Genomic DNA, 22,710 nt, shown 5'->3' with positions numbered 1-22,710 from the left:
ACCATTGACAATCCTCCACAGACGCTGCAGTAGAGCCTTATCTGCAGCTGGGCTGCACAGCACAGGGCTATTGTGTTTGTAGTATATTACACTGCATGGTAAGGGGCAAATAGGCATCCCGTGTGGCTTTAGCAGGGTTTTTTTTATTGGCAACTGTGGTTGCTTTACTGCAAAAGCACAGTAATGATTATCCGCTACAATCGCCAGCTATCATTCCATCAGAGTTGTGTAGGATGGGATTAACCTCTGATTGTTCTAACTTTTCGTTTCTGCACTTTGTTCGCCCAGAGCAGTTACTGAATGTTATATAAGAATGTAAACACCGCTAAGGTTGGCTGTGCTGAATGTTCACCTCGCTGTGGTTTTATAGTTTTTTGCTGGAAAAAATGCTTGTAGGACTGCTGACATTTCTGTGATGCAGTAAGTGAAGTGTGGTTTGTAACCTATAGAGAAAAGCATGCCCGGAGACCGTTTGCCTACACAAGTGACAGGCGCTTTCACACGCTCCACTGAAGAGCCAGCAGCATATAATGCAGGTAACTGCGCTTGCAGAATGTTTGCAGGTCGATGTGCCAGTGACGCCGTGTCACTTCTATTCTAATCCTCCTCAACACTTGGCACTGTCAACACATACTGGAATGCTGTGCTCAGGCAGAAGAAAAACACAGTTCTGATTGGTGTATTGTTTCACCTCCCAACTGTCCCCTTTGTGGATGCTGGCCCTCTTTCCCAGTGCTCGGGCCTGTCTGTATGTGATCCATCAGTGGTACTGATGCATTCCGCAGCCTATTCACAGCTATTTTGGCTATGTTAAGGCAGCAGAGCATGGTTTGTAAGTCTGCGGGTTCTGGGATGTTGTTTTCTAAACTTGCCACAGAGGTCTTGGGAATGTTCAGCTTCTGACAATGGTCTGGTCTGCATTACAGGATGGGGCTAGGATCAGTGGATGCTGTAACTTAGTGAAAACTTTGTTTCACACTGGGGCATTGCGAACCCTGTAAACACAGCATTGATGCAGAGGGGAAAAAAATTGGCCTGAATTCTGGTAGGGTTATCAAACAAATTACCTCATATGAGGTAATTTACCTCATAATGGTAATATGTCATTTAGCAATTGCTTTAGATTTTAGTCATGTTTTACCTCATAAGGTAAATTATGAGGTAATTCATTAGGTAATTTGCTTGAATTTTACCGAAAATGGCTATGGAAATTAGGGGGCATGTTAGCACATATTTACATATTTAAAGGGAACCCAAACTGAGAAGGTTATGGATTTTTCCTATTAAAATAATATCAGTTGCCTGACTTTCCTGCTGATCCTGTGTCTCTAATACTTTCAACCACAGCCCCTGAACAAGCATGCAGATCAGGTGCTCTGACTGAAGTCAGACTGGATTAGCTGCATGCTTGTTTCAGGTGTGAGATCCAGATACTACTGCAGCAAATTGATCAGCAGGAGAGTCTAACTGGTATAGTTTAACCACTTGCAGACCGCCCCCAGCCGATGGGCGGCGGCAAAGACTAGGCCTAAACGACCGCAATACGCCCATCGGCGGAGGCGGCGGCAGGCGTGGTTATGCGGCGATCGCATCATTCATAACGCGATCAGCCGCTGACGACTGGTTCCGCCCCCCCCTCGCGCTGTAACCCGCCGGCCGTTCGGAAGCGCCGGCGGGTTACTAGCACCCGGATCGCCGCTGCACGTATGTATAATAGGCTTTGTAATGTATACAAAGCCTATTATACAGGCTGCCTCCTGCCCTGATGGTCCCAGTGTCCGAGGGACCACCAGGGCAGGCTGCAGCCACCCTAGTCTGCACCCAAGCACACTGATTCCCCCCCCCCCCCGCCCCCTGATCGACCACAGCACCCCTCAGACCCCCCCCCCCCGCCCATCCCCCAGACCACTGTTAGCACCCAATCATCCCCCTAATGACCCATCAATCACTCCCTGTCACTTTCTGTCAACGCTATTTTTTTTTTAACATTAAACTGCCCCCTGCTCCCTCCTGATCACCCCCCACCCCTCAGATTCTCGCCAGACCCCCCCCCCCCCTGTGTACTGTATGCCTCTATCCCCCCTGTAATAACCCACTGATCACCTGTCAATCACCCATCAATCACCCCCTGTCACTGCCACCCATAAATCAGCCCCTAACCCGCCCCTTGCGGGCAATCTGATCACCCACCCACACCAATAGATTGCCCGCAGATCCGACATCAGATCACCTCCCAAGTGCAGTGTTTACATCTGTTCTCTCCTCTAAACACCCACTAATTACCCATCTATCACCACCTGTCACTGTTAGCCATCAGATTAGACCCTAATCTGCCCCTTGCGGGCACCCAATCACCCGCCCACACGCTCAGATTGCCCTCAGACCCCCCCCCTTATCAATTCACCAATGCATTATTTACATCTGTTCTTCCCTGTAATAACCCACTGATCACCTGTCAATCACCTATCAATCACCCATCAATCACCTCTGTCACTGCCACCCATCAATCAGCCCCTAACCTGCCCCTTGCGGGCAATCTGATCACCCACACCATCAGATTGCCCCAGACCTACCCTCAGATCACCTCCAAAGTGCATTGTTTACATCTGTTCTGCCATCTAATCACCCACTGATCACCCATCAATCAGCCCCTGTCACTGATACCCATCAGATTAGACCCCTATCTGCCCCTAGGGCACCCAATCACCTGCCCACACCCTCAGAACGCCCTCAGACGCCAGCCCTGATCACCTCGCCAGTGCATTGCTTGCGTCTATTTCCCCCCTCTAATCACACTTTGAGACACCCATCAATCACCTCCTGTCACCACCTGTCACCCCCTAGCACACCTACCTATCAGATCAGGCCCTAATTTGCCCCGTGTGGGCTCTTGATCACTCGGCCAAACCCTCAGACCCCCCTCAGACCCCCTTCCGATCACCTCCCCAGTGCATTGATTGCATCTATGTTCCCCACTAATCACCCCCTGAGACACCCATCAATCACCTCCTGTCACCCCCTAGCACTCCTATCCATCAGATCAGGCCCAATACAACCTGTCATCTAAGAGGCCACCCTGCTTATGACCGGTTCCACAAAATTTGCCCCCTCCTAGACCACCTGTCATCAAAATTTGCAGATGCTTATACCCCTGAACAGTCATTTTGAGAAATTTGGTTTCCAGACTACTCACGGTTTTGGGCCCGTAAAATGCCAGGGCAGTATAGGAACCCCACAAGTGACCCCATTTTAGAAAGACACCCCAAGGTATTCTGTTAGGTGTATGACGAGTTCATAGAAGATTTTATTTTTTGTTAACAGTTAGCGGAAATTGATTTTTTATTTTTCACAAAGTGTCATTTTTCACTAACTTGTGACAAAAAAAAAATCTTCTATGAACTCAACATACACCTAACGTAATACCTTGGGGTGTCTTCTTTCTAAAATGGGGTCACTTGTGGGGTTCCTATACTGCCCTGGCATTTTAGGGGCCCTAAACCGTGAGGAGTAGTCTTGAAACCAAATGTCGCAAAATGACCTGTGAAATCCTAAAGGTACTCATTGGACTTTGGGCCCCTTAGCGCAGTTAGGGTGCAAAAAAGTGCCACACATGTGGTATCGACGTACTCAGGAGAAGTAGTATAATGTGTTTTGGGGTGTATTTTTACACATACCCATGCTGAGTGGGAGAAATATCTCTGTGAATAGACAATTGTGTGTAAAAATAAATAAATAAAATTGTCATTTACGGAGATATTTCTCGCACCCAGCATGGGTATGTGTACAAATACACCCCAAAACACATTATACTACTTCTCCTGAGTACGGCAATACCACATGTGTGGCACTTTTTTGCAGCCTAACTGCGCTAAAAGGCCCAAAGTCCAATGAGCATCTTTAGGCTTTACAGGGGTGCTTACAATTAGGCACCCCCCCAAAATGCCAGGACAGTGAACACACCCCATTTTGGAAATTAGACACTTCAAGGTATTCAGACAGGAGCATAGTGAGTCCGTGGCAGATTTAATTTTTTTTTGTCGCAAGTTAGAAGAAATGGAAACTTTTTTTTTTTCTGTCACAAAGTGTCATTTTCCGCTAACTTGTGACAAAAAATAAAATCTTCTATGAACTCATCATGCCTCTCACTGAATACTTTGGGATGACTTCTTTCCAAAATGGGGTCATTTAGGGGGTATTTATACTATCCTGGAATTTTAGCACCTCATGAAACATGACAGGTGGTTAGAAAAGGCAGAGATGCTTCAAAATCGGAAAATTCACTTTTGGCACCATAGTTTGTAAACGCTATAACTTTTACCCAATCCAATAAATATACACTGAATGTTTTTTTTTTTTTTTTTTTTATCAGACATGTAGCAGAATAACTTTCTCGCTCAAATGTGTAGGAAATTTAACTTTATTTGAAAAATGTCAGCACAGAAAGTTAGTCATTTTTTTTGACAAAATTCATGTCTTTTTTGATGAATATAATAAAAACTAAAACTCGCAGCAGCAATCAAATAGCACCAAAAGAAAGCTGTATTAGTGACAAGAAAAGGAGGTAAAATTCATTTAGGTGATAGGTTGTATGACCGAGCAATAAACCGTGAAAGCTGCAGTGGTCTGAATGGGAAAAAAAGTGCCTGGTCCTTAAGGGGAGAAAAGACTGTGGTCCTCAAGTGGTTAAAAGGAAACATCCATATCCCTCTGTTTAGGTTCTCTTTAACCTCCCTGGCGGTAACCCCGAGCTATGCTTGAGTTAGCCGCCGCAGAGGATCACATGGCCCCGGGAGGATTTTTTAAAATAAAATCTGCTGTATATGCTTAAGCTAGCACTTGGCTAGCTAACTATGTCCCCCAAGTTCCACCGAGTTCTCCCCCCCCCCGATCGCTGCCAAAATACGTACCCCCTACCCCCCCCCAAGGAATCCCACGATGGTGCAGCCTCCCAATCAGCTCCAGGCTTTACTATGGGGAGGATCGGCACTGCGCATGACATCAGACATCATGTCCGATTGCCGCCACAGCGGCGACTGAAGCTGAGTGGGGAAGCTGCGGCTCTCGCGGGAACGTGGAGGAGTAAATATTACCGGCAGTTATCGGGGGGGGGGGGGTTTAATTAGGTGTGGCGGGGCTTGGGAGACATTGTTAGCTAGCGAAGTGCTAGCTACAACATAAAAAACACATTTTATTTTAAAAAGTCCTCTTGCGGACGCAGCCTCTGAAACTGCGTACCGCCAGGGAGGTACTTACCTGTACCTGCAGGTAAAGTCAATTTGTATGCTTTTTGTAGAGTTCCTATCACTGTTTTAGTGTTGTTCCTATTCAGGCTGTGTAATAGAGAAGAATAGTAGAAATAAAACTCCAAATATTTACTGGATTGTTTTATTTTTATTTATTTTTTATAAGGGATGGTTATAAATATACGGTTATAAATATACTTTTCATGGGTTGCTACATACGGTAAGTAAATACACCTTCTCCCCCTCTAAAAAATATTCCAAAGACTATCCTAACTTATGGAAGACAATTAAAGACTACTATTATTGATTTACTGCATGCTTACCACTGAAATACCTCATGTTTTACCTCATGTTCAGAAACGGAGAAAAATCTTTCAGAATTGCTAAAAAGAGGAAAATAGCTCATGAGGTATTTTACCTTTTAAAAAAAATAAATAAAAAAAAATTATCTCACGTAGCTACCAGAATTGAGGCCAATGTGTATGCACTGTGTGCGACTGCATACTGTAAAGCATACAGTGAATGAAAAGTATGCTTCACTGCTACAGTACTTGCACACTGTCTTGTACCGCACAGTGTGCATCATGTTATTCCAACGGTATCCATCACACTGCACTCACACTGCACTCACACTGCTCACGCTCTTTTGTTAATGTACCTTTACAGTATAATTGTATCATGTTTGCTATGCGATTATGTTGTCCGATGCAACGCACCACAATGTCAGTGTGAATGTAGTGTGATAGTGTGAATGCAGTGAATATTAAGTAGCCATGTGCCTGGCTACGTAGCGGCCTCTCCCCGGCTCCTCTCCGCTCCCAAAATAAAAAACCCACCCGTACTAAGCATGTGCAAACAGTCTAACGCGGCTGCGCCGCGTGTAAAGTACTGCATGCAGTACATTATCTGGACGTGCTGCGTTACAATGTAACGCAACGTGGGCACTGTGAACAGCCCATTGATTTTTCATTGCTGTGCGTTGGGGTGCGTTAAAGTCTGCTCTAACGTGCGCCTGTAACGTCCCTCTGTGAAACCAGCCTAACAGTGTGCCGACTAGGAATTTGTTCTGGGGTAATGGCCATTTTTAAAATAGAGGATGGAGAATTCCATTGATCACAGTAGACAAATGGGACGCAGGAGAGGAACGAGACTGAGGAGTAGACTACACAGGAGGGAAGTATGACCAGTGCATGGTTATTTTTATTTTCAGTTCAGGTTCTCTTTAAGCTAAATGAATACCATATTACTTTTGCAATTGATTTCAAAACTGGCGGTGATGGGCGCGTCACAGAGCACAGTACCTTGTTGTAAGGCATTTAGGAAGTGGGCATAACGTGCTTGTTGAGTATTGCACTGCTCAGTGAGTGTTTCTACGATTTAACACTGGATACCATCTACTATACGCGACAATGTGAATGCACCAATTGAAGAATCATTGCAGTGCGTCGCTATGATGTTAGGGCTCTTTCACATCAGACAACGCGTGCTGGAGCCTGCGGCTTATCGTCGGGATGCTGCGGTGCGACGCAATCAGCGGTGGTAGCTATTACTTCACCCGACTGGCAATGCCAGTTCCCGCAACGCATCGAAACGCAGCGTCTGGTGTGAAAGGTAAAATGAAAGTCTATGGACTTTCATTTTACCTTGGTTAACGCAGAGTTTATATCTTTTTTCCCTTTTGATGTTGCATGTATATAAGCTGTCTGTACCACCAGTTTGCAAACTAACAGGATATAAGCCCGACGAAGGCTGCAAGGCCAAAAGCTTGCTTATTTTTATTCATTTTTAGTTAGCCAATAAATGGTATCATCCTGGTTAAAAACTTCTTGTCATTACTATATGTGTTCAGTCTGACCACAGATACATTTTGTAAGTAATTTGTGTTCAAGATGAAAATAAAAAGTGAGCTGCATTCAAGTGAACAGGTACTGTCTCACCATGTCCTGAGATTGACGGGTCACTGGAGCGTGGATGTGCTCCATATTATCCAATCAGAAAAAAGGGTACAAAGTTCTAAGAAGCAAGAGACGGGCACCATCCACTGCAGTAATCCATATAATGTGCTTCGGTGTAACTAAATGACATGCCATATGCAAAGATGCAATAAAGAGTGGTGTGCAGCTACCATATTGCAGAGGACATGGGAGAAAAGGTGGGTGTGGGGGCACAAGCTGATCGAACTATGGGCATTTTGCATCTGCAAGCGCGCTTGCTCTGGTTGTTGCCTAGGCCCGGACACCTTTTTCAGGCCATTTGTATCAGCAGGTGCTCGTGAGGCTGGGACTGCTTGTATACAATTGCAGTGGATGGTGTTGCTTAAAGAGACTGTAACTTCAAAAAGATCCCCTGGGGGGTACTCACCTCGGGTGGGGGAAGCCTCCGGATCCTAATGAGGCTTCCCACGCCGTCCTCCGTCCCACGGGGGTCTCGCTGCAGCCCTCTGAACAGCCAGCGACAGGCCCGACTGTAATTTCAATATTTACCTTTGCTGGCTCCAGCGGGGGCGCTGTGGCTGCTTTCGGCTCGGAAATGGACGGAAATACCCGATCTCCGTCGGGTCCGCTCTACTGCGCAGGCGCCGGAGACTTGCGCCTGCGCAGTTCAGCGGACCCGACGGCGATCGGGTATTTCCGCTTACTTCGGAGCCGACAGCCGTCAGAGCGCCTGCGCAGGAGCCAGGAAGGTAAATATTACGTCACGGCTGTACGGAGGGCTGCAGCGAGACCTCTGAGGGACGGAGGACGGCGTGGGAAGCCTCATTAGGATCCTGAGGCTTCCCCACCTGAGGTGAGTACCCCCAGGGGACATTTTGCCGTTACAGTTCCTCTTTACAAAGGAACTGTAACCAAGGATTGAACTTCATCCCAATCAGTAGCTGATACCCACTTTCCCATGAGAAATCTTTACCTTTTCTTGGATAGATCATTAGAGGTGTGTTTGATTATGTAGCAACCTATGAAAAGTATATTTATAGGCATCCCTCATAAGAAAAAATATCCAGTAAATATTTGGTGTTTTATTTCTGCTATTCTTTTCTATTACACAGCCTGAATAGAGACACTAAAACAGCAATAGGAACTCCACTAAAATCTGCAAAATGCATACAAATTGACTTTACCTCCCAGGTACAGGCAGGTCTTAAACTGATCGGTAAATTATGTGCTAACATATCCCCTAATTTCCATGAGAATAGCTATTTTCTGTAAATTACCTCATGAATTACCTTCTAAATTACCTCATGATGTAAAACATGACTAAAATGTACCAGTATTGCTAAATGTCATTACCTCATGAGGTAAATTACCTCATATGAGGTAATTTGTTTGATAACCTCACCAGAATTGAGGCCTTTATGCCTTTACCTCATGTGTTACCTCATGTTCGGAAATGGAGAAAAATCTTTCAGAATTGCTAAAAAAAAAAAGGAAAATACCTCATGAGGTACTTTACCTACAAAAAAAATATTTACCTCACATAGCTACCTGAATTGAGGCCAATGAAACCTGTAGTGGACTACAGCCCGAGTGTGCACCTTTTTTAAAAGCCCCTACTTTTCAGCACTGCACTCTGGTGTGAAGGTAGATAACACAATCAGTATTTGGCTGTAGACTATGGTGGCATACAGGTGTACATGTAGCCCAGCAGTACTAGCATCTGAGCAGCTCTAATTGCTGTATTCTAAAATGGTGTACATTACAGCACTGCACTTGCCTCCAGGTCCATTAACTACAAGCATGTTGGAAGATACTTACAGATCGTCACATGAAGAGTTAATCTATTCCATTAGACTTCCTAAAATATCTGTCAGTGCTGAGTGGGAGGATTTGCACATAGGATATTCACATGATCAGTTTGTAATAACAAACACTTCCCATCATCTCTCTAGCGCTGGCTGATGTGTATACAGCTATAAAGCAGCACATCACCTTCACACTTGTAAACAGAGTAGAGCAGTAAAAGGTTCTGGGAGCACTTCAACCCTCCTGTATCCTTAATTCTCTCCACCTTCCATCATCCTCAGTACACCTGCGATATGCTAATTTTGCATACAGAAAATTTTGCAAGTAAGATTATGAGCAATTCCGATTTTTAAATTGAATTGATTTCAAGTAATCCAAGCAAACTTCCTAAAGCTCGCAGTGCCGGATCCCGTTATCTATAAAATGTGTATGCAGAACTTAGAACTCATAGTATATTGTACCACAGCAACATGTCATTTTCCCGATAGTAAAAAAAAAAAAAATAATAATAAAAGTTTAATTTGTAACCTCAATTACCTTTAAAAAGGACAAGGTGTTTTTGAAAAAAACAAAACTTTGACTTGTTCCCACAGAATCAAATTTTGCATTTTTGGACCATTCCTACCGGAGGGGGGTGGGGGATGCAACATTCAAATAAAGTGGGCTGTAATTTAAAGTGTACCTGAATTCGGAACTTCCTCTTCGCTCTAAACGATGAGCAACAGCATAATAAACTTTACAGAAAAACATTTCTTTGCTACAGCAATAAAAATGGCGTCCATTTCCTGCTTTCATGGAAGCACACATGGGTTAGCACCCTGTGTTTACAAATTAGCTGCTCTGCTGAGGTAGCCTAACGCAGCTGAGATCAGATTACAGTTGTGGTTAGTCACAGCTGAGGGGGCATTAGACAGGCTAAACTCTCTAAATACATACAGGACTGAAAGGAGTTCAGGCCCACTTTAGAAGTTTGCTTGTGTGTTTTCTTTGGTGTTTTTTTTTTTTACTTCCTTTTGCTTGGGAATGGAAGTCGGATGTCTTGACTAATATACACAACACAATTATTATCACTAAACTTGCTTTGCTACATTGCAGAGGGCTTAATAGAGGCTCATGTAGTATGTTGTCGGCCTTGTTCATCCTGGTCTGATCCCTGGCTTCCGTGTACATTGTAGGATGTTGTAAACTGCTAGCTATGCCTATAATTGTGGTTTGTGTTGTCATGCGGAATGTGCTGTGAATTATCCTGATCGGTCTTACTCATCTGTGCGTTTCCATGCCTCAGATTGTACACTAAACACGTGGATTCTGTAGAAGACAGTTACATGTGGTTTAATGATTTAGATGTGGTCACAGTGTGTGTATACTAGGAAACCTCATTCTGTCATACGAGATAGAATCTGACTGCTTCAAAATCGGGCTCCCAGCATTGGTTGTATCTTGGTTCATCATGAACTTTGGGCTATATTCAGTAAAATCTGTTTAATATGTGATTTGCTGTGGTGTCAGCTATGCTAATTGCCCTGGAACCAGACTGCCTCTGTGGTTTTTCTGGTAAGGCATTTTAGGGCTGGTTCACATAGACAGCATTGGGCGGCGCCCTGTGACATCTCGCATGAAGTCGCGGTGGCTAGGTGACCCTGGACGCCGCATGTGGCTTTTAGTGCAGGCTGAAATGATGCGGTAAATCGGGATCGGAACACCACATTTGCGCAATCCAAGGTAATCGCTCCCTTGAATAAGAACATTTAGCTGTCAAGTCCCGAATGCTTCTGTGTGAACCAGCCCTTGGAGCATTGTGGGGTTTTTTTTTTTTTTTTAATGAACTGAATTGGCTGTTTGGGGTAAGCCTCACTTCTTCCCTTCTGGGTGCATCCATTTGGCCCCTGACACCATCTTCTTCTCCACTCAATTGCCAGGAACTACAAAATTCTGCAGTCTATGATGCCACAGTGCCTGCTGGTAAATGTTGTCTGTGGGTTCGAGTAAGCTATGCATCCACGGTCTACAGCTCCTGCAATACAAATCCTGGCATGCACTGCGGTCTATTCAAGACACTGCCAGGGAGCTACAAAATTTGGCAGATGCAGCCAGTTGAGTAGGATGGTGCATCCTGAAAGCCCCTGATAGGGGAGGTTCATTTAAAAAAAACAAAAAAAACAAAAAAAAAACTGCAATGTTCTCCCCAAGGTTTTTTTTTTTTTTTTTTTTTTTTTTTTTTTTTTTTTTTTTTTTTTAATCCGAATGCTCCACCCGGCTAATTTTGGTGAACACCTGGCTGCCAGTGGCTCATCTTCTCATCCTCCTCCTGTGCTGTAAGCAGAGAAGCAGCTGGACTGCCCCATTATGCCCCACCGGCTACTTTTTCATAATACCCGGCTGGAAAAAACTCTGGGGAGATCACTGTATTGTTAACTTTTTACATTTTTTTTAATGTACTCTTCTTTTACTAGTGTTTACTGGAGTGTTTTGGAAACTCTGCCTAATATGCAGATGTTATCTTTAGTACCTATGTCAGGGTTGTGGTATGCCTTCTTATAACATACCTCTCAGCATTTTAAGATAAGGAGGGACACCTATAAGACACACCTCTGCCACACCCAGATCATGCTCCTTACCTTTTACCACACTCAAGCGCAATTCATTCATGAGGCGCATAGTTACACAATTAACCCCACACTGGTCCTTTGTGTCAGCACTATATTTACTTTATATTGAAGGACAACTGTAATAAGAGGGATATGGAGGCTGCTATATTTATTTCCTTTTAAAGAATACCAGTTGCCTGGCTATCCTGCTGATCCTCTGCCTCTAATACTTTTAGCCCTAGATCCTGAACAAGCCTGTAGCTTATCGGGTGTTTCTGACATTGTCAGATCTGACAAGATTATCTGTATGCTTGTTTCTGGTGTGATTCAGACACAAATGCAGCCAATTAGACCAACAGGGCTGCCAGGAAACTAGTATTGTTTAAAAGGAAATTAATATGGCACTCTCTAAATCCCTCTTGTTACAGTTGTCCTTTAACATCTAAAAATAAGCAATATATGAAGTTTTTAGAATGGGAATAAATGTTTAGTCTCATTAACACATGTTTAATAGACATAACTATAGGTGTATGAGGTGGATAAAGGATAGAGGCAGTTGGTCTTGAAAGAGAACCTGCCCCTCCAAAAATGGGGCTGCTGTAAAAAGGGCGGCATATAAATTTGAAGATGCACTGCTGTACTAAGGATGATCCGAAAGAGCAAATTCCGCTCCGCCGGAATTTGCGGATTCCGCCAGCGCTGAATTCCGTCGCTATGAAAATTCCACCGATGTTTGCAAAATTCAGCGGAATTCCAGATTCCGGTGGAAAAATTAAAATAATCGCAAATGGACCCTTTTTATGCTAAATGGTAGGTAGCCCTTAGAACCTATTGACTGTTCCCTTAATCCTTTTTCTCCTCCCTTCCTCCCCTCCCCCCTCCCTGAGGCATTGTAGGACGTTTTATTGGGCAGCACTCCAAGCGCAGCAGTTTCACCACCATTCCATACACAGTCCCCCATGCACAGCATAGGGATGGTTGCTGGATTCCGTGGAATTAAAAATTCCGTGATTCCGGCCGGAATTTGATGATTCCTTACCTTTTCCTGGTTGTTGTATTCCTATTTTGATTTGTCTTGTCGGAGATGCACACCTGCAACAAGCATGCAGCAAATTGAGATTGAGTCAACTAGACACCTGATCTGCACACTTGTTCAGTCAGGGCCCGTTTCCACTAGTGCGGTGCGATTTTCTTTGCGGAAACCGCATAAATGTATGTGTATAGTATGCAATTTTAACCATGTCAGTGCCTGTGTGCTTTTACATTGATTTTACACAAAAAAGCATGCGAATTCGTATGAAAAATTTGCATAGCAAAAACGCAATGCGAATTCCTATTAAATTGCATGTGAATCGCAAGCGGCGTGTGCGGTGTGATGGCTCTGCCATGCAGATTTTTCCTGCACAGCAAAATGCTCAGTTTTCCTGACAAGTGGCAAATGTTTCTTACAATAATCCGTATTAATAATAAGGGCCCATATGCAATTTACTTTATCACCTGAGTTATCTCCAAGGTGATATTTTTAAACTTGTCGATAAAATGCTTTTTAAGCCACCAGAAAGCAAGAAAATACTCAAAATAATTTTGATATCACTTTTTCATTTACATTTCGGTACTTTTTTAATTGTAAAGTGCTGGAAAGTTATTTTAAATAGAAAGTGAAAAATGATCTCCTAGGTGAAAACTCAGGAGAAAAAGTGAATTGCATATGGGCCAATATGTCTTCTGTGTGGTCCAAAGGAAGTGTTGGTGGATGTGGTGTAGGCTTCAGAATGTAACTGGCTGCCCACTGCAGGCTTAATTTGAAATCCGAACCAGTGGCATCATACTACAGAGCGATATCTCCTGGGTAGTGTTGCATGAATTGCTTGTACACTTAGGTCTGTGTAATGATAGGCCTGTAGGTGGGGGAGAGTAGCTGTGTCAGGAAGAAGTAGTGATGATAGGCGATATGGTGTTTTGTTAAAAGTTTACTTTTTCCTGTAAAAGAAAATAATTTTGCAGTTCCTTGAGATGTTTAAAGGACAACCGAGGTGACATGTTAGACGTGTATATACAGTGCCAAACACACAAATAACTAGGGTGTGTTCCTTTTTTTTTTTTTTTCTTTCTTTCTCTGCCTGAAAGAGTAACTCTTCTGAGAGCAGGAAAGAGATAAAAAGGGTCAATTAATAGAATTCAGCTCTGGCATACTTCAATGAATGTGTCATTTGAGCAGAGACAATGAAACCAGTAAAAACTTAACTAGATTAGAATTTAAAATAAAACTGTGGGCTATCTAAAAGTCATTTTTAGAAGGAGGAGGATATATACAATTTGTTTTTCTCATGAGATTATTTTCACCTCAGATGTCCATTAAATACATATTTATTTATTTTTTTTTTGTAGCGTTTTCATACAAATTAGAAGATAGGTGAATACACGAGTCCAAATAAACATTCTGAAAGCCACTTGCAGAAGTCAGTTGAAAAGCTCTTGTTTGCCGATCACTGGCAATCTGCAAAGCACTGCACCAGTGAATCCCTATGGGAACGGGTCCACAGCAGTGTTGCGATCGTTTTGTGTTTTACCCGAGTGTTTGCTATATAAGGCAATTGAAGGTCTTTTGTGATCACTCCAGGAATTGTGGCAAAAAATGCTGTACTCCTGCAATCTGTGACACATTATTTCCGCATCGCTGCCCGGGTATTAGTGGGCACCTGGCCTCAGGGCTGTGGAGTCGGTACAAAAATCTTCCAACTCTGACTCCTCAGTTTATGAAACCACGACTCCAACTCCGACTCCGGGTACCCAAAATGGCTCAGACTCCGACTTCTCGACTCTGACTCCTTAGTCTAATACTTAACAGGGCTGTGGATTTTGTACAAAAATCATCCTATTCCTGACTCCTCAGTTTATGAAATCAACGACTCCGACTCCGGGTGCCCAAAATTGCCTCGATTCCACAGCCCTGCCTGTCATTCATGTTCAAATGCTCCCTCAAAACTCACATTTACAGACAAGCATACATTTTAACTTGGGCCATTCCCCAGCAACCTCTGGTCAACACACACGCATGGCATCTTGTGAGTTTTAATACAAGATTTGTATCAGGTCCTAACTGGTTTTCCAGTTGAGCGACTATAATTTGTCAATTTCAACTTGTGCAGTTGGTTTAGATGTTTTATGAACAAGCATCATTCTTTCCTTATGGAGAAGCTTTCATCCCAGAAGCACACTGTTCCTAGAAATGTCTGCAGAGACAAATGCTTCTATGACCAGACACAGAACTTTACGTCCTAGCAAACCCTTGAGGAGGTCTCCAGGTTTAGGCAAGTTTGAACAATAATTTGCTTTCCACCTCCCCTATGGTTGCATGTGAACATGGCAATGAGCGTTCATCATACAGTGTACAATGTGTGGATGTAGGATTGTGTAGTTCCTATTTCTACATGTAAACGTGCAGAGCCTTTGGGAAAGCCATTGTGGATTTTTGAATACATCATTGGAAGTACCACCACTACTACTCATGTATACAAAACATCTGTTCCCCCGTTTAAAACGTGAGCCCAAGGGTATATCCCAGCCTAGAACAACCACAGCCGGCTGTGTCACCCATCCATCACATCCATACAACACTTGTACATAACTGTCCTAACACTCCCAGGAGTATACAGTCCACAGGTAGGACCTCAAAGATTATGTGCACAAGTATCAATATCCAGCATCCGGCAGACCGTTAATATCCAGCATAGTAATCAAAAGTTCATCAACCTCCACGGATGTTCATCCACTTGTCTAGAGGGACAAAGTATTGTTTACCACCTCTTCCAATGCTGAGTAGCATAATCCTTTCTGAGGCATCTTGCAGGTCCATTATAGTGTTCTGAAATCCGCTGTCGTAAAGGACGTTTGGTACAACCCACGTACTGGAGTCCACAATCAGCACACAAGATCAAATACACCACATTACTGGAATTACAATTTATGTATTGCTTACTCTCAAATTTTTTATTTTTAGAGATCGACATAATCTCCCGTGCCTCAGAAGGTGCAACACCTGCAGGTACTGGCATGTCCACAACCAGACACGGTTGTGGACATGCCAGTACCTGCAGGTGTTGTACCCACATTTAAAGGAGCCCATGTAAGTCAACCAAGTGGGAATAGATCTGGCAGAACTGGAGAAAAGACTTGGAGAAACAAGAGTCCCTAAAGTGGGTGCTTGACGTGCAGAGAAACTGCAACCTTCCTCCAGGATTTTGCATAGTTTTGGGTCTGAGTGCATAACTGGCAAATACTTTTTTAGTACATTAATAACTTTGTTGTATTCTAAACTATAGGGGGTTGTAAATGTTAACCCCCTTAGTTGTCCAGCTCTACGATCAGCACCCACACCAAGCAAATCTCAGCGATTTTTTTTATGCAATACCTGCTGTCTAGCTTTTTGAATCAGGTTGTTGGCTCTCGCAGCCTCCTATCCACCAAATCCAGTTCCTGCTCCAAAATATCTGGATCAGAACAGTTCCTAGCTGCCCTGATCATCTCCCTATAAGGAATTGTCCTCAGAGTATGGCTCGGATGGCAACTAGAGGCCAACAAGAATGAATTGCCTGCACAAGCCTTTCTGAAATTTTTTTTAGTGACAACCTTACCCGATGCCTGGCAACCACTTAGTTATATCCAAGTAATCCATTTCAGTGGGATTATGGCGAATGGTAAAGGTTCAGCGCTGCGTAATATGTTGGCACTTTATAAATACAATAAATAATAATAATAAAGGTTAGGTTGAGACCGTTATCATTCCAGTGTAAAAGAAAATCAGGCAAAACCTCATATCAGCAGCAGATCTATATATCTACCATACCAGAAAATATAATCCAGAAAGGGGTTCCCACCTCCAAAGATGCAGACCTCCTCCCACCACCCAATGTATAAATTCGCCAGGGATGGGGAAAACTTTGCTTCCATAGAAGCTCCACATCTTTGGAGATAGAAAACCCTTTAAAACCTAAAATAAAAAAATCCAAAGCCCTGAGGGCAAGGTCATGGGGAATAGAGGAGTAAAGTGAGGTCACATCCATGGTGACCCATGTATGATGATTGCTCCACGCCAAAGACTCCAAGCTATTCAAAAGATGAGTAGTGTAACTGAGAGAACCCGGTAATCTGCGGACCAAGGGCTGAAGACAAATGTCCGTCCATTGCCCCAAACACTCTAGATCAGGGGTCTCAAACTCCATTTACTTGGGGGCCGCAGGACGCAAAGTCAGGATGAGGCTGGGCCGCATAAGGAATTTCACAATCGCGGCGCATCGCCGCCTCTGCCCGCCCCTCTCACTCTACCTTCACAGAAAGGGGCGGGGAGAGCCGGCGATCCGTGCAGCGATTGACGTCAGGAGGGGCAGAGCTGAAGCTGAAAGCTCTGCCCCTTCCAGGAGATGACGGCGGATTGCCCCCCGGGCGATTTGGGGGCTCTGCAGCACTCGGTTAGCGGCGGGGATGCGGCGGATTACTTGGGAGCACTGAAGCGAACTATAAGGAAGCTTTTGCCGGCGAGGGCCACAAAATATTGTATCGAGGGCCGCAAATGGGCCGCGAGTTTGAGACCCCTGCTCTAGATTAAGCATTAGCGAAAAGGTGTTATTGACTTTTTGTAATTTGACACTTGATGTTTTGACCTTGCCACTAGAAGGCTTTTTAAAAAGCTTTTTGTACACACCGGCATAGCCATTTTAAATGTATTTTGTATTGTCCCTTTAAGAAAAGTAGTAACGCCCATTTTGGGTGGGCATTTGACTAATTAAACCTGTGTCTAGTTGTTGGATGTTAGCTATGATTAAGGAGCCATGCAGGGCTCAGATACACGTGAGCTGTTATTCTGTGTACTCGCTGATGTGTTAAATAAAATTGGAGAAATCTTTTTTTTTTTTAACCGAACATCGGTGTAGCGGGATATCCTCTCTTGTTTACTGCCTGAATTGATGCATTGGGATCCCAGGCTCCCGCTGGTTATGTTGGTGGTTGCAGCGATCCATCCTCTTACTGCTATTGGAAGAGGTGACTGGAGGCGCCCAGTGACCTTGGGATTAGCATGTCATTAAACTATAAAAACACAGCAGCTTGTTAACTGGATCATCTGCTGGAAGTTCAGATTTGGCAATACCAGACTCCGCCTCCAGGACTTGTCTAATGTGCTTATATGGTAGGTACTGGTATATGTTTTGCTCCTCTCTGTCAATGATTTAATTTAGGTGAAAGCTGCTTGTATGGGTTTACCTTTTTTTTTTTATTTTTAAGAGCTTGAATGAGAGCGTTTAGTGCTTCCTGGCAAGGCCTGACCTAATGTGGCTGCATGTTGATATTGTCATAGTGAGCAATCGCAAGAAAGCCTGATATTCTACTATCCACTTCGAAGACTGATATGATTGTATAGGAATAAAGGTGATTTTTGCTTTTAGCTATTAAGCGATCACTTTTATTGGGTGATCAACTACAATGCAGTTGATCAAAACATCTATTGACTAATGGCCCACACACAGTACTAGCTATACCCTATGCGATTCCCCTTCACTAATTGATCTGAACGATGTTGTGCCTCCATGGTCTGAATACAAAAATCAATTCTTTTTTTTTTTTTCAATCAAAATTATATCCGGTTCCTTTACTGTCAATCCATATCTTCCATTATGCTAGATACACGGATCGGACAGTTATTGTCAATTGGGCATACTCGCACAACACATTCGATTCTCTATGGATTTCAATAAAACTATTTAATTGGGGAATCGGGCCACCAAATCGCTAGCTGTATGGCCACCTTGAAGACCCGTAGACAATGGCTGACTGATACTGCCCATTTGGGGATCAGGACCCGATCCATCAGGTGACATTGCTGGGCTGTACAGATGTGGAGTCAGTTGTACATCCAATGTGTTCTGTTGCTATGCGGGAGGTGGAAGCATGACGGAGCCACATAAATGTGGTGTTGTGGGCGGGGCCAGCAGTGCGAGTGGCGTACACAAAGGAATCGGTCGTTGCCCGGCTAAATTGAGTGATCACTCGGGGGCTACTGTGCCTATTCTGGATTATTGGATGAGGCGGTTGTTGTTGGCTGCTTCAGCCAACTTTAATCATGCATGTGAACATAGCTTTACAGTATTTGGCAGTGAGATGAAGAGCAGTCCATGATAAAATGTGGGTTATCTCCTGTGATGTAGTTGCCCATGTGCCTTGGGCCTAGCAGATGCGCAGCAGCCCAGTCAGACTTGGTGAGATTAAGCTGCAGGGGTTAAAATCTTGAGGAAATACTACTTTCCAGAACAGTTGGTTTGGCTGCAGGAACAAGCTACATTGATGGGCCGCGCACTTGGCACATGGTTTGGAACATTTTACTCCTCTTTGTGTGTTCAGCTGAGGATTGTGGCATGCTATGGGGGAATGGTGGCCTTCAGTACAGCCTGATGGCCTTGCTGTGACGTGCAGCCTCTGTCCTAACAGGTTCACTTTACAGTTTAAGAGCTGGGGATGTTCCTGTTATATTTGTGCTCGCTTATCCATAAAGTGTGATTCCTCATTGCGGAGGCCTTCGCGGTGTTGATCATTACCCTGGTGTTTACCATGCTTCTGTGTGCATTCACCATGCGGATGAACCTTAATAAATGTGCGTCAGGCTTGTAACTATTCAGTGAAGCTTTGTTTGAATGTTCTCTCTTGGGAGAAGGTACATTAGTGTATACATTGTTTAGTTTACCTAAACCTATAAATCCTCAATGTCTTCATTGTGCGGCAAATAATGTGCGTCTCGGAACAAAGGCTTTCGTGAGCGCTCATGTTTACCTTAACTGTCTTTGTATTCCTGGAACATAAAGTGTGTATCTTCTTTTCATACAAATGGAAGATGTATGATGACTTTCTTTCAGTAATTACACGGAATGGACATAGAAGCCATATCAGCCAATCTGAAGTGTGTTTATGGAGGAGATAAGGAAATGAAATCCAGAATCTGTGGCACCACTGTCTTTATTAAATAAAATCCTTATGTGTCCTAGATGCAGTTACCTTGCTCCATCAATGCTCTACCCAAATGTAGAGTTTAGAACCCCAACATTACCGACATTGAAGAAAGACACTTTTTGACCTTAGTATTTTTAGGGGGCTTCTAATTTACAATAATTGTGTGCTCTGTGCTTCCCTCCCTCAAAAATGATTAGCAGCATATATGTACATTGCATAAAGAACCTTCTAAAACATTGCTTTTAATAGATACCATTGGACCAGACTCAACACTATTAAAATAACATATCCAAAATATCCGAGATAAATTCCCATCTAGATGTATTTCCTGAATTGGACAGACTCTTCAAAACCAGTGAAAGGAGTATTTGGGTGCAGAAATTGAGCAGTTGCTCAGAGCCACTATTCTTCATGTTTAGGATTTACATTGTAAAGCATGCCATAGAATAATGCAGGGCTGTGGAGTCGGTACAAAAATCCACCGACTCCGACTCCTCAGTTTAGGATTCCTCTGACTCCTTTAATTTGCATATTACAATCTTGTTGATTGAAAGTATGTAACGTGAAATTTGTCTCTTAACTGCCAACGCTTAGGAATTTTAAGACAACTGAAGTGAGAAGGATATGGAGACTGCCATATTTATTCCCTTTAGTCATAGATTAAAACTAGTCCTTGGTAAGAGTACTTGTAAAAAGGTACAGACTGAAACAAAGAACATCTATCAGGCCCTAGGCAATGTAACTGTGGGTACATGTAAGAGTGATGTGCAGGTACTCTGCAGGGGAATAAGGGCATTCTTCCTTGATTACACATTCTTCATGTACAATCTGAACCAGGTTTATGGGTGATAGACAACACCTCTGTGTTCAATGTCACAACCTTGTCAGTGGATTTCCTGCAGCTCTGTGGAGAGTGCATATGTAGAGTATAGTACTACTGTGTAACAAAGTAAACCTGAGACAGATGAAATTAAAGTTTTATACATACCTGGGGCTTCATCCAGCCCCCTTCGGGCTAATCAGTCCCTCGCTGTCCTCCTCAGTTACCTGGATCTTCTGCTAGGAGTCCAGGTACTTGAGCCAGTCTGCCGTAGTGCGCATGCACACACTCCGCCGCCGGGAGCATACTACCCCTGCACAGCACTATTGCGCAGGTGCAGAATGTTCCTGGCTGTAGGAGCGGCATGCGGCCGGACAGCGCCGACTGGCTGAATTACCGGGACTCATAGCATGAGATCCAGGTGGTGGAGGTGGACAGCAAGGGACTGATTAGCCTTAAGGGGGCAGGAAGAAGCCCCAGGTATGTATAATACTTTTCTTTTCATCCTTCTCAGGTATCATTTAATTCGTAGTCACCAAACCAAATTTTAACATATCAAATAATTTGATTTCATGATCTAATGAGTACATTTGCATACATCAGAATCAACGCAGAATTATTTCCATCTCATTGACCATCTCTAATAGTGACACGGCTACACATCAGGCTTTACTTATAGCATAGATGTTATTTAGTATATATGAGATTCCTGTGTACACATCACATATACAGTCACAATCAGATGTGTATATCTGACTTTAAAAATACGGGGACTGCTTTATTGAAGCAGCACAAGTAACTAATTTTGATTGGTTTATTTCATTTTTGTGGACTAAGCACAGCTATTACTGTATGTATAAATTATTTATGATGACCATTATCTGAGAAATAGAATATTTTATCATATTTTCTATTTTAATTACAGTTTAAATTCATTAGGAGTCGAAGTCAGTGCATTTTTTTCCCGACTCCAGGCACCCAAAATTGCCCCAACTCCACGACTCTGACTCCGACTCCACAGCCCTGGAATAATGGTTTGCCTTGTATAAGCAGTCATTAAAAGGTTTGCAAATGAGTCTGAAGTCTGTTGATGTCCCCCATTTTATGCATTGATCAGTTTTGGGTTTTGCTTATTTCAGTTGTATTTTCTTGTGGCTGGTTGCCTCCTGTACCATTTCCTTTCTCCACTATGACATATTTGCAGCATATCTGTATATCTTTAACTAACTAATGCAGTCCACTGCGCGCTTCCAAACCTGCAAAGATGGCCTCTAATAGTGTAATCCTGTTTCACTGATATTGTTACATATGGACATCACCCATCAAAAGTGCTTGTGACAACCAGAGTGTCCACTCGTGACCCCACCACCTTTAGAATAAAAGCAGCTCACCAGATTGAAGCCCCCTATGTACAGGTGGGAATCTCGCTCAATATGTGGCACACTAGGATGATCAGTAAACCACAGCCATATACCGTATAAAAAGGCCTCACTTTATTCCTCAATAAAAGAAATAAAATATCATTGCCCAACATCCACGTTCCTTTTAAAAAACACTGCGCCTCTCGCGCCCACCATCCACTTACAAGCTCCTAGATGGAGAAGTTCAGCATGTCACAGCGGCAAGGCTTTAGGATCCAATGCGCTCTATCCGGTCAGATCGTTCAGAGCGATCGCATATCTGTATAGCCATCGCTGGCAGGCTGTCATCTGAATAAATAAGTTTTCGGCCCTGAAATATAAATCTACGTGGCTTTAATAAACCTTTACAGAATTGACAACTGAAATTTGAGAGACATATTTATGAACCATTTAGCTGGTGCTTATGCTAATTTTCTGGCAGTTATCCACCTTTTTATGTGTAGCATGAAATATGAACACTTTTTTTTTTGGCTATTAATTCTGAGCCAAAAACTGGCCACTTTACAAAACGAATAATTTTATAAAATATCAAATGCTTTTATTAAAACAGATGAAGTCTCGTTTTCAGCATGAATAAATGAAGAACGTGTTGAATGTTGCCTTTTCCTCAGTCGGTACAAAAAGTTTCCATACTTGATGGTTACCCATAACCTCCAAGTCTCTGTGAATGAGAGAGACCAGGAGCCTAATGATGCAGTATCTGTAGACAAAGGGATGTAAGCACCTGTGTATTACAAGTAATTATGTTCACAAGGGTGGGTCAAAACTTTCAACCACCGTCTGAGCCTGCAGGAATATAACTGTCACCGTTCGGTGTCTCAGGTCTGTTGATGCAGATGCTGGTCGGTCGTTCTTCTGGATTATTTGAGGAGCAATTGTCCTCGTGACTAAAAAAAACCCTCT

The 22,710-nt window shown here is 43.3% G+C and overlaps 1 protein-coding gene across 5 annotated transcripts in view; it reads left to right on the top strand.

Annotated features, from left to right (window-relative positions):
- MTUS1 (microtubule associated scaffold protein 1) overlaps positions 1-22,710 on the top strand; it is a 388,163-nt gene that overhangs the window by 72,557 nt on the left and 292,896 nt on the right. The window lies entirely within an intron of this gene.

The sequence above is a fragment of the Hyperolius riggenbachi genome, chromosome 1, assembly GCF_040937935.1.
Source record: "Hyperolius riggenbachi isolate aHypRig1 chromosome 1, aHypRig1.pri, whole genome shotgun sequence".
Classification (NCBI taxonomy): domain Eukaryota; kingdom Metazoa; phylum Chordata; class Amphibia; order Anura; family Hyperoliidae; genus Hyperolius; species Hyperolius riggenbachi.
The sequence above is the reverse complement of the archived record's forward strand: the minus strand, read 5'-3'. Positions and strand labels throughout refer to the sequence as shown.